Genomic DNA, 12756 nt, shown 5'->3' with positions numbered 1-12756 from the left:
ATCTGGAACACGGTGCTTGCAAGGCATGGAGGCTACAACTCAGCCATGGCCACTTGCCCAGCATGTGGCCCTTTTTTCCTCTTGGACCACAGTGGCCAAACTCACTACCACCACACACAGGAAAAGCAGTTCCTGTTTGGACTACATCTTTCCGTTCCACCCAGGCGCCATGTGTAATCCTCCATGATTGGGGGATGCTCTGGGCAGTCACATCTGCTGCCTGGCGTCCCAGAAGGCCACGTGACAGGACATTCAGGCACATGCAACTGCCCAGAGCATCTCTGTCTCTTGATCGTGGAGGACCACATGCAGCGCCCAGGCTGAACGGTAAGGTCTGCTCACCGGGCGCACAGATTTGTTGGAATCCCGGATTTGGCACCCAGGCCGGGGTTCCCTTGGACATGCGCTCATCTGGGAAATTGACCTTACAATCTCACACTCTCAAAATAAGAAGAAGATTACTCCTGAGCCAGCAACTTGTTCCATTTCTGACTTAAATGAAACTCTTGGATTCTATAGAAGTGGGACCCTTAGTCACACTCCTGGTGTATCTGTGGCAGTGACCCTCCTGGTCTTACTTCTTTTATCTTGCTTGCAGAGAGCCGCTGAAAACACTCCAGCTTCTCTGTAACATTGTGAGAATCGTGACAGAGGAAACCGAGTGCTGGGATCAGCTGAGCAGTCCTCAATCTTTTAGTGAGGGATTGTCCAGCTTAGTAAGGTAGGAGGAAGACTGCTGGGTTTCTCAAAGAGTGTCAGATAGCTGAAGTTGTGGGATGTGAATGTGCATCATTTGTCTTCCACTGACATCTTTCGTGCCTCTTTTCCTTTTTCTTTCTTTTTTTTGCATGGTCCTGTTACCTATTCCAGGATTCTCCTCTCCAGCTCACACTCCTTGGTCCCTGGCATCATTCAGTTCCTTCTGCTTATCTTTGGGGCTGAAGAGCATGCATGGCTCTATGAAACAGCAGTGATGCTCTACCACAAGGTGAGGGGTACTGCAGTAGTTGAGAGGCTTCATTAGTGGCGATGCACTCTACAGCCTTTCCCTGGATAGGATTACGCCAGTGGTTCCCAAACTGTGAGTTGTGGCTTCCCAGGGAGCCATGAAAACCAGCTAGGGAAGCCACAGAATCTTTGTGAAAAACCTGCCTCTATAGAATTGTAGCCTTAATGGAGAGCCATGGCCAATGGCCCAGTAGATCAAGAGAGCCATCAGTCAAAAAAGTTTGGGAACCACTGGATTAGGCCATGTAACTGCTATGGAAACCAATGGTCCTAAAGATTGGTTGGCATGTGGATGACAAATTATGGGCACCATTACAGGGCATCAAATGATCAGTTAGAGTCTACTTGTGTTTACAGAGGGGTGTGTGAATTTTATACCCTCTGGGCTGGCTTTGCCCTGAATCTCTGACCTCAAGGTTAGGGAGACAAGGCATGTGAATGACTTGGAATTCACTCTTTGAGTCTTTGCTTCAGCTTGCAGAAGAGACTGTGATAGATGTTTCTGGGTGTGTCCAGGCAACTCTATGCTCTAAACTTCTATCCATTTCCTGTTCAGTTCAACTGATGCAGTTCCTTCCAGCAAATCTTGAGAATTGTGATGGCACTGCCAATGCAAGAGTTTTCTGGCTCCGCTCACAGAAATAAAGTTCCCAGGATGCTCTGAGGAAAGGAAATGGCTTTTCACCAAATTTAAACCAGTGATATAGCTGTGCCCTCTGCATCTGTATGTGGTGGATAAAGCCATGAACACTCATCTGCAAAGAGCTCAACAAGGTGAACCAAAGTGTTCACCCCAATTAATTTGCTTCTGTTGTCCTTCTTGGGCTTTCAGTTGCTCCTGAACCGTGTGAAGGAGCTTGGAAACATCATGTCAAAAGACTCTCTCCTTCAGTGGCTGGATCATGGGAAACTCGGGGTTCGGAAGCTGAGCCTCAGAGGACTTTCTTCCCTGATCTTTGAATCTGATTTGGTAAGTCATCCTCGAAAGACAGGGATAATAAAAATGTAACTCCTCAGATAGTTGGCCGGCACATGCACAGATTCCATTCTTGCATATCCACAGGGACTTTGACAGAAGATTGCTGGGATGGGTATACTCCTCTCTGCACCTATCAGGTGGTGGGAACTCTGTAATAAAAGAAGCTGCACCCATGATAGTTCAGTTCAGTTCCTCTTTATATGTGCATTTGCTGATGTTCGAGGGGCAGAATTGCTACCTACTTCTAGTTATCTGACTCTGTTCTCATTACCTGTGAATATAGTGCTGGTGCACTGGGATGGGGAGCAGTGCAGCTAAGAGCAGGCAGGCAGGTGGGGGCAAGAGAGGTTGCATGAGGAGGAGGAGAAGAGACAGTGGCCTCCTCGTGAGCAGAAGGCAGTGTTGGTGCTCTGCAGGGCTGAGAGGAAGAGACAGTATACAGTATATGGCCAACAGTATATGGAAGGAATGGGCGTAATTGCATCCAGTCAGTTTTTTAGAAAGTTGTCTACTTTAGGTCAGTTTTGGATACCAAAGGGACTTTGGGATTGGCCCATGGAGAATGGTTGGGCACACTTGTGTCCACTTCCTGACTTGCCCTGCCATCTTGGGCACCATCTTGGGGACTTGCCGCTGAACCTTCAGAATGGCGATGATGAGAGGCCAATGGAAGGGTGCCTGAGGGCTGCTCTGGGGCAAGCCTATGTAAGGAGCCAAGAGTCAGGTTGAGGACGAGGACAGGTGAAGCTACCCCCTTCCCACTGCTGAACTATGAGGCTTGTTGTTGGGTCAGCAACCTTGAACTAGTCAAGGGACAGCCAGCACAGAGGCGGAAGCATCAGATGTTGATGAGCCTTCGCTATCACCTAACCCTATAGACATCAGGTTCATAAAGTGCATAGAGTATATGTTGAAGAGGTTTCCCTGGAACCGAACCCCATGTTTCCCATAGGCTCAATGATTCAGTATCTGCTAACACGGTATCCACTCGATTTTCCAGGAACCTACCCTAGAGGATAACAAGAACTGACTGTATATATTTAAATGAGCCACCTCTTTTGTTTTAGATGAAGAGCCCCTGGTGCATACAGCTGGCTCTCTTCAATCAGCTGGGTGTGAGCGAGCCAGAAGCCCTCCCCAAAATTTTGGATGTGTTAGAGAGCACCTTGTCCTCTATCACAGGGGAGGAAGAAACCAGCTACATCAGAATGTTGTCTGCAACCTACTCTGCTCTTGTTGACCATGTGAGTGTTTTAGATTGTCATGTCAGACACTGTACAGGTGACCCATGGAGTTCCTTGGTACTGGGCACGCTATCAAGAGTGTGTGTGCTAAATTCAGGAGAAGAGACATGGGCTCCTCATCCTTGTAGCCACAGACAATGAAGGGCTAAAACCAGAAACAACATCTCTGTTGCACATTGTCACCAGTAATTTAGTGTTGGGAGAATTAGAACAGATATAAGAAAGTATTTATTTCTTTATCTACCCACCCACTCAGTAACTGTAATTATTCTTTGTAACTCCTTACCACAGGATGTGGTGATGGCATCTGGCTTAGATACCTTGAAAAAGGGATTGGACAAATGTAAGGAGGAAGAGTCCATCACAGGTTACAAACCATGATTGGTGTGTGCAACCTCCTGCTTTTAGAAGCAGGCTACCTCAGAATGCCAAGTGCAAGGGAGTGGCACCAACATGCAGTCTTGTGTGCTTCCTGAGTTATCTGGTGGGCCTGTGAAATACAGGAAATTGGACTAGATGGGCCTTTGGCCTGATCCAGCAGGGCTCTTCTTATGCTCTTATGAGAATAGAAACCTGGCAAGTATCAATCTCTGGTGACTCTTCCTATTTGTTTCCTATTTGCAGGAGGAAGCAAGCGTCCGTGCCCTAGTGATAAAGCACTTGTGGTTGCTTCGGAGCCGGAAGGGGAAACAGTGGCTCCCACATACAACAGAAGCAGCCATTTCTGAAATGGTGAACATTCTTGTTCATCTCCAGGATAAGAGTGAGGTGGTGGAGGTGAGTGGCCACCTGCGTGACTTACATTAGCAGGAGAGAGGAATCACCTCCAAGAGCAGGGACCAAGACTCTTGTTGCCGGGGGTGACCTGCCATTGACTGTTCTGGGAAATTCTCCCATGTTGTAGCTCAACTCTTGCTTGCTGTGCCCGTGGGGGAAGGATGATGCTAAGGATAGGCAGGGCAGGCCCAAGACCTCCTAAGGCAGCATGCCAAATATTGTCCCCCTTTAACTGATGATGTGCCAGTCTCTGTTCCTCCCCTTCCCCATGTTCTTGTTCAACTCTCTCCTGCCCTCCAGCTTTCTCTTCCTCTGCTCTTCTCTATCCCTTCTTCCCTTTCCAATGCAGGGAGTGGAAGGAGGAGGAGGAGGAGCAGTGGAGGTAGGCAGGCAGGCAGAGATGGGCAGCCCCACCAATCTGCGTTAGCTGGCCTCATGAATGGGCTGGCCCTGCTCAAGGGTTTCTTGTACATGTTGGCTTCGCAAGACTGACCACCGTCTTCGGCTTCATTCCCCCTGCAGGTCCTGTCTTGACTAATTTGCTTCCCTCTCTGCAGTGGCGTCACCAGGGTTTGTGTCACCCGGTGCGGGACGCCAGCGCATCACCCCTGTGATGGATCTCCTCCCATGCGACGGGGGGGGGCAATGCTTTGAGTGGCATTGTACTATCACCCCACCCCCGCTGTTTTTTTTATAACTTCTGATGGAAAAGAGCTAGTTTAAGGTTTGTTTCATTGAAGTTACATGAACTTCATACATGAAATTATGCTTTGATTGATATATAACATGATTGTATTATTTGGAAATACAAGGATTTTAAAAATTTGGGTGAGTAGTGGTATCACTCCCCGTGCACGTCACCCAGTGTGGCCCGCACCCATCTAGCAATGCCATTGCCATTGTTATATCTTGGCTTTCTGACATCAGAAAATATACAGGTCCAGTCTTGTTATACACGGATTTGACTCAGCATGAATGGCCACTGCAAATGAGAAGGAATGTGCTGATCCCTGGAGAAGGGGGAAAATGCATGCCTTTAAAATCAGTTTAAAAATTGGAACAGTTCTTTAACAATAGCCTCCTTAATGAGAGGGGGGGCAGCTGGCTGACAATCCATCAATCCTTCTCTCTCCAGGTGACCCCTTTCTTCCCCCTGAGCACATGAAAGAAAGGTGATCACTTTGCATTGGTGAAGGGAGGGGCGGAGTGAATTGGAGGACTGATTGATGGATTGTCTTCTTAATGATCTTACATCACAAAGATCAGCAAGGCTGTTTTTAAATCACCTGAGCCAAAAAACTTTTTTTAATTTTTTTTAAAAATTGATTTGCTATAGTATGTTTTTTTGCCATCCACTTAAGTGCTTGGAATGGAACTCACGCGAATAATGAGGCTTCACCTGTAGATCTAGCGCATGTTTTCCAGCTCAAAGCTGACATGAAACAAACCTGTTTCCAGTCCACTCAAAGTATCTGAGAAATAACCAGTTTCCACTGTATTACTCTTTTCTTGCAAGCTAGCTAGCTGAATGCTTGAATAGTTTAGTTTTCCTATGTACGTACATTTGTACTCCGACCTTTCTCTAAGGATCACACAATGGTAGACGGAGATCTAGACATTTGCCCAGCATGCTTCAGTCCTAAATAGCTCTTTGATTAACCTCTCCAGGCCTTGTGTCTTGCTGGCACATCAGGGAGAAGGCGCCCCAACTCGGGGTGATAGGGTCCTGCTGCAAACGTAGACATAGGGTACCTTACAGCCTGATGCTATGCGGCCGCTGTGCTGATTGCTCAGGGCTGAGTGTGCTTTGTCTGCTGATTCCAATGTGCCATCATGTTGGAGAGGTTAACTGTGTGTGTGTGGGGGGGGTGAGATGGTTGGCCACCTTCAGTCTCGAAAGACTATGGTATAAGCTTACAGCAGCCGGAATTCCCAGGCGGTCTCCCATCCAAGTACTAACCAGGCCTGAGCCTGCTTAGCTTCCGAGATCAGACAAGATCGGGCATGTGCAGGGTAACAGACCTCTGAAAGACTTACCCGCATGGCATGACTCCTGTGCAGGGCTATACCAGCTACTTCATGGGACTCCTATGAGCTACACAAGCTACGTTGCCAGCTTTGGAGCCACTGGGGGCATGTACAGCTCAGAAGGGGATTTTGGGATCTAACTTTATCTATCCCACCTTGCTTCCCTCCCCCCTTTTTCAACCTCTCTGCTGGTGAGGTTGTGGCCAGGGACTTTCTTCAACCTGTTCGTGGTGGGGCATGGCTTTCTGGTGTACTGCTGTGCTTGTGTCAGTGCAGCACCTGTCAGGCTTCTGCACTGGTGGGGCTGCCTGTGTGCTGGTGTGTGTGGCAGTATGCTGGTGTTTCCCCTGGCTAGGATTGTTTCCTGAGGTTTCCATAAGAAGCCTTCCATAGGAGAAAAATTCTTCTCCAGTGCAAAGGACGCCTTAGGACAGAGTTCTCCAAACTTTTTGGCCAGAGGGCCACATCAAATATCTGGCACGGTATTGAGGGCCGGGAAAAAAAATTAAATATAACATTTATATAAATAAATCAGAGATGGAACTTAGATGAGTGAATAAATAATGAATGGGCTCATTCATTCAACCTCTCCGGCCCTTCAGACCAGAAGCCACCCTCCAGACGCAACCAGAGCACTGTTCTAGTCATGTTCCGCCAAGTGGGCCAGAGGCTTTCAGGGAACAAGAGGCTGGTCGTGTGCCAGATAGAGGCTCTCCATGGGCCACATATGGCCCCCGGGCCAGGGTTTGGAGGCCCCTGCCTTAGGATATGATCTTTTTTGACTCCATGTGCTGCAGGAAGCAATGGCCTATCTCAGAGTGCTGGTCCCAAGAGTGAGGAGGTACGTGAAGCCCCAAAGCCACGACCTTCACTTCGTGCTCTACCATGTTGCCAAGCATTTGGTAAGTCTCTGTTGCTGTCTTCCCAGGGTACCACTTTAAATCCCACCTGTTCGTCAAGAATAGAGTAGAACTACTTACAAAGCTTTATCTTACTGAGCTTTATCTCAACAAAACTCATACAGGTATAATATCATTAGCTGAGGATTTTTCACCTTCAATTTTATTTCAGTGTGATGAGAATGGTCCTTTAAATTAAAGGAAAAACATCTTTTAACAATAGCCTCACTTACCATTGTAATCTCTCTCCAAGGGCTTAGAGAGGCTTCACTCCCAGGCAAGCAACCCCTCCCTTCCCACTGGAGCACTCAAAAGAATACAAAGGGAAGTGATTATTGCCTCCCTCTTTGCATTCTTTCCCTGTGCTTCAGGTGAAGGGAAGTGTCACTGCCTAGGAGTGAAGCCTTTCTAAGCACCTGGACAGAGAGAGAGAGAGATTGTCTGCTTTCTGCTTCTGCTCTCCCTCACAATGTTAAGTGAAGCTGTTTTTAAACCACTGAGAAAAGGGACATTGTTTTTTAAATGGATTTCATTTAGCATGATTTTTGGCATCCGCAGGGGTTCTCAGAACGGAACCCTCATGGATGCCAAGACTCAACCTGTATAAATTTTCTCATATACCATGGGGAATTTCCACATCACACTATAAGGTAGTATGATGTTCGTTGTCCCATAGTCCTCTAGTGAAATTCATAGATGAGCATGGATTTGAACTCAGATCTGCTTAGTCTACATCCAACTTCCTGGGTTTCACTAGTTTATTTGTGATAGAAGGGTGGTAGGATCAGTACAGAGTGTTCCCTTTGCACAAACATGCCTGATGCCAGTTCTCATTGTTATTTTCTGCAAGACCAAGACCTACAGCCCAGATCTCATTAGGGGTGCTGCCCTGAGCTGTGTGTTCCATCCTTGTGTGAAGGAGGCAGCAATATTCAAGGTGGCAGCTTGCTTTGTGGGTAAGTCAAGGAGCATCCCTCACTTCAGTGATGAACATCAGCCCCCACCCATTTCTCTAATCCAATAAGCAGTGTGACTGTTTCAAAGACGCCCCCTCTTTTTCACCTGGCAGATCCTCCCAAACTGCAGAGCACCCCTGAAAACCATCCTAATTGTTGGAGACGATTTTTGCTTGTTTGTATTTTGGCAAAAGTGTATTTTGGCTTAAAAAACATTAGGTCAGCATTTGGCTGTGCGAGAACTTGTGATATCTGGGTGACTGAACAGAGAAGTCCCTTTGATTCAACAGGTCTCTTGGTGCAGAAACTAGAACCCAGTGCCAGGAACAGGGGACCACTGGCTTCTCTACAAGAATAGTTTATACAAGTGGTTCCCAAACTGTGGGTCAGGACCCACTGCTTGGTTGTGACCTGAATTTTGGTGGGTTTTATGTAGGAACATAAAACGGGTCATTTCCCCTTAAGAGGAGTGACCTAGTAATGGATGCCCCGGCAGTGCCACAGTAAACCAAAAGTCACTGAAATGAAGCTTGGGGGAGACCCGCAGAGGGAGCTGCAGGCCTCTCAGACCCTCTCCAAGGCTGGCAGACCCCCTCAGGTACGCAAGCCTCTGGGTGCCTGCGGCACCACTACCACTGCGGCGCCACTGGGGCACATCCCCTCTCTCAGTCCCTGCCACTTACAAGCAGTTCTTGGACTCCCAGCGAGTTTGAGAACCGCTGAGCTATTTCCTCAAGCCCTGAGGCTATTCAAAAATCAGATACTGTAGTTACATATTACCCTACAAAGAGCCCAACTGCTGCAGTTTGCAAGCACGTGTAAATATAGGGAGATAAATGTTTCAGGGTCTTTTTCTGGTTATTATCCCTTATAAATAAATAGATTTTTCTTTCTAGACCTCTTTTTTTAAAGTCTGGTAAACCTAAGTGGGTCCTGATAGAGTATCGTTTAAAAAAGTGGGTCCTGACGCTTAAAAGATGCCCCTTGTTTATTGCCTCTCGGTACAGTACATGTGCCCCACAGGGAGAACACTGGTCTCAGCTCACAACCTCCTAAGGCAATGACTCTCAAACTACTAGCACCAGGACCTCCTTTTTAGAATGAGAATCTATCAGGACCCACCGGAAATGATGTTCTGAAGTGACATCATCAAGCAGGAAAATCTTTCTTTCTTTCTTTCTTTTAATAAATGCAAATACAAACAAATTAAAAAGAATAAAGATATTACAAGTTGTGTGGCAAGTGTGGAGATCTCAAACTACATTTCTTTGTTCTACTACTACAAATCATACAAAAAAGTTAGTCATCACATCTTAAACAATCTACACTTATTTAAAATGTACATTTTCAAAAGAAAAAGAAAAATGAGAAAAACATAAAAGTTAAATCCCCTATCTACTCATCAAATCCATAGATTATTTGACCCATTCTCCCTTCAATGCGCAGGAAGTCCATGAATGGTTTCCAATTGTCCATAAAAGTTTTTACTGGCTTATCTTTAAGAAGTATTATAAGTTTATCCATTTCTGTCAAATTCAATACCTTTAGCCAGCGTTCTTCCACTACAGGTATCTCTGGAACTTTCCAGTATTTGGCATACGATATTCTTGCAGCAGTTGTCATCTATAAAAACATAGTTTCATAGTCTTTCTGAATTGAATCATCCAATATTCCCAACAAAATAGTGTCTTGTTTCATCTGTAAATTGACCTTAAATGTCAACTGCATTTGCTGGTGTATCAAAGTCCAATATATTTTTGCTTTTGTACAAGTCCACCACATATGGTAGAACATTCTTTCTTGTCTTGTACACTTCCAACATCTATTTGGTATATTAATACATTTTTGCCAGTTTACCTGGAGTCAGACACCATCTATACATCATTTTATAAAAGTTCTCTAAGATTTGCGTTCAATAAGCAGGAAACGTTTTCACAGTCATAGGCTGCAATCCTACCTGTGCTTATCCAGGAGTAAGTCCCATTTACTGTGTTACATTCTAGCCTGTAAAAAGTACAAGTTTGTCACATTTCCCCAAATGGTAGCATCAAGTCTAATATAGTAAAAACAAAATATTGAAATGATATGGGGAGCCACCTGAAATTGGCTCTCGGTTCACCTAGTGGGTCCTGACCCACAGTTTGAGAAACACTGACCTAGGGAGATCTCTGGCAGTCCTAGGTGCTGTCTTGACAGTCCAAGAATCAACATTCCGTCCATTGTCGATGGCAACACCATGAAGGAAGTCCCAAAAGGCATCCCCTGAGCACTGAAGCTGTCCTTCAAGATGGGTCTCTCCAGAGGTCTCATGGCACTTTACAACCACTTCAGAGCACTCCCTCATAAGCTAATACTGATTCAGGTTGGTTTTCCAAGAGTAACTTCCTATTTATTCCACTGTCTCTCTAGGACACCTGGCTCATATTAATGGGAGCTTCCTAAGAGCAGAAGATTTTCCTGCCTACTTCATGTGTAAGTGAGGAGTGCAGCTTTGCCCTTTCATAAACTCCCTATATTTTTTAAGGATTTTGTGGTCCAAGTTCATCCAGGAGGGAGCAGGTTCATCACTGGTCTCTGATAATCTCATTACATGACTGTTTTAACTTCCAGAAGAAAAGGAACCCACTAGATTTTGGGCTCTCTGTTCACCAAGGAGGGAGGGTCCCCAAGGTAGCCTCCTTCTGACTCAGCTCCCTAGGTGGCAGAGAAAGCTATCATTTTTTCCCAGTTAATCCCAAACGGACCAATAGGAAGAATAGAGTGGACAGCAAGAGATCAAGGGCCGTCACTAACTGCTAGGCTTTGAGTCCTTTTAACCCTTCTCTTTCATCACAATTTACATTCAAATCCACATTTTTTAGGGGGAGGGGAACAAAAACAGTGCACAATTATTGTGTACCTTGGTACCTGTTGATTTTGTTTTGCTTTTCTATTGACCTTATTTGGGGGGGGGGGGGGTTTGTTTAAACTTCATGATTTATTTATTGTATTTTGATATATTTTTAAGTTCATTGTAATTTGTTTTTTTCTGGAATTTTAATTTGTGATTGTGACCCACCCTGGACTTCCTGTTGTTCTGGAGAAGGGCAGGATATAAATCTATTGAAAAAATAAATAAAAATTACGTGAAGCTGTCTTTTTCTGCCCACTCATAAGGCACAGTTAGATAGAGAGGTCAAAAAGCAGAGAGGGCAGTGGTGGCTTGGGATGGACTGAGGAAGTTGGAAAGAAAAGAGGATTTCCCGTGCATGGAGATAGGCACAAACAAATAAGAGAACAAAACAGACTTTGTAGTTAAAAGAAGAAAAAGGTCCAGCAGGCATCTCTGATTGATTGGCCTTCTCTCTCACCCATTAAGGTCTTGAAAGCAGGGATGTCAATGAGGAAGGCAAAGTGGTTGGTGCTGCCACCAAGGCCATTTTACAGCGGGTCTTCATCAAGCACAGCAAAAAAGGCATCCAGGGCTTTATGTGCCACTGTGCCAGGCTGTGTTTGCCAACAGGAAAGCACCCACCAGAATACTACAAGGAAGATCTGGTGAGTACAATATGTGCTTTGAATTCGCAATCAGTCAAATACCTGCAGAATCATGACCATGGCTGATGTGGAAGTAGAAACCAGATTTAGGCCCTGGAATTCAGCAGTGTCGGAATGAGTGTTCTGGTGTCACTAGGTGCTTTCTGTCTGTCACAGAAGGGAGCATATCACATATTAGCATAATACTTCATTAGCTCCTAAAGTCTTGACTGGAATTCAGACTCCTGAGACTCTAAATAAAAAATGCCCATCTAAACACCTGGCAGAGTGTGAAAATTGACATATTAATTAATTAAAAAATACAATTTTCAGATGAGCCCTGAAGCTAAATACTCTCTTAACAAAAGACAGAAGAAAAGAGGGAAGACCCTTTGATTCAGCAGCACAAGGAAGATTTTGACACAAATGATTTCGTGCAAGGAATTGTTGGCCTTGGTCTCCTCTGCTCACCCTTTTCCTTCTTCTCTTTATTTCTTTGCCTCTCTTTTGCACTGTCTCTCTGTCTGCCTCTGCCAAATTCCCTCCTGTTTCCCTTATTCTTTGCAAGATCATCCGCTCCCTAGTCTGATCATGGAAGAGGGTCACCTTGGGCAGTCATTCTCTGAACACCTTGGGTGCCATCTGTGCTGAGGTGGGGTGGGCTACTTCTGCTGAGAGGATCTCTTTGGCTGTGGTGCCCTACCTGTCAAATGCTCTCCCAATGGAAGCTCATCTGGTTTCTACCTTGTCTGATTGGGTACCAGGCAATAACCATTTTTATTTTGCAAGGTGCTTAACTGGGTTAGAATAGATGGTTTTAGTGCTGCCACTTTATCTGCTGTTTTTATCTTTGTGTTGCCTCACTGTTAGGAGGTAATTTGTTTTCTTATTAAATTTACTTTTAAACATTTCTATCCTGCCTTCCTTGCCTCTAAAAAGCAAACCAACAAAGAAAAAAATGAATTAAAAAGCAAAACAATATAGACAGTGTCGGTTGCCATTACTGAGTTAGGTGATCAGTGGCCGTGCACTGAGCAGGGGTTTGAAATAAGAGCCCAATCCTAAACCCTCCGAGCAATGGCACTGTGTGTCATCAATGTACTATAAGGCACATCTACATCACCCAGTGAAGAATGTCCATGAGCCCTGGGCCTCAGCGCCAAGTAGAGATGCCAGGGGTGTTGGCAACCTACAGTCTCGAAAGGCTATGGTATCGCGCACTGAATGGTGGTTCTGGAACAGCGTCTAGTGTGGCTGAAAAGGACGATTCGGGAGTGACAATCCCTTCCACACCGGGAGCAAGTGCAGTCTGTCCCTGGTCTGTCTCCCTGGCTGTGGGCCTTCCTTCT

Source organism: Tiliqua scincoides, chromosome 10, assembly GCF_035046505.1.
Source record: "Tiliqua scincoides isolate rTilSci1 chromosome 10, rTilSci1.hap2, whole genome shotgun sequence".
NCBI lineage: Eukaryota > Metazoa > Chordata > Lepidosauria > Squamata > Scincidae > Tiliqua > Tiliqua scincoides.
The sequence above is the reverse complement of the archived record's forward strand: the minus strand, read 5'-3'. Positions refer to the sequence as shown.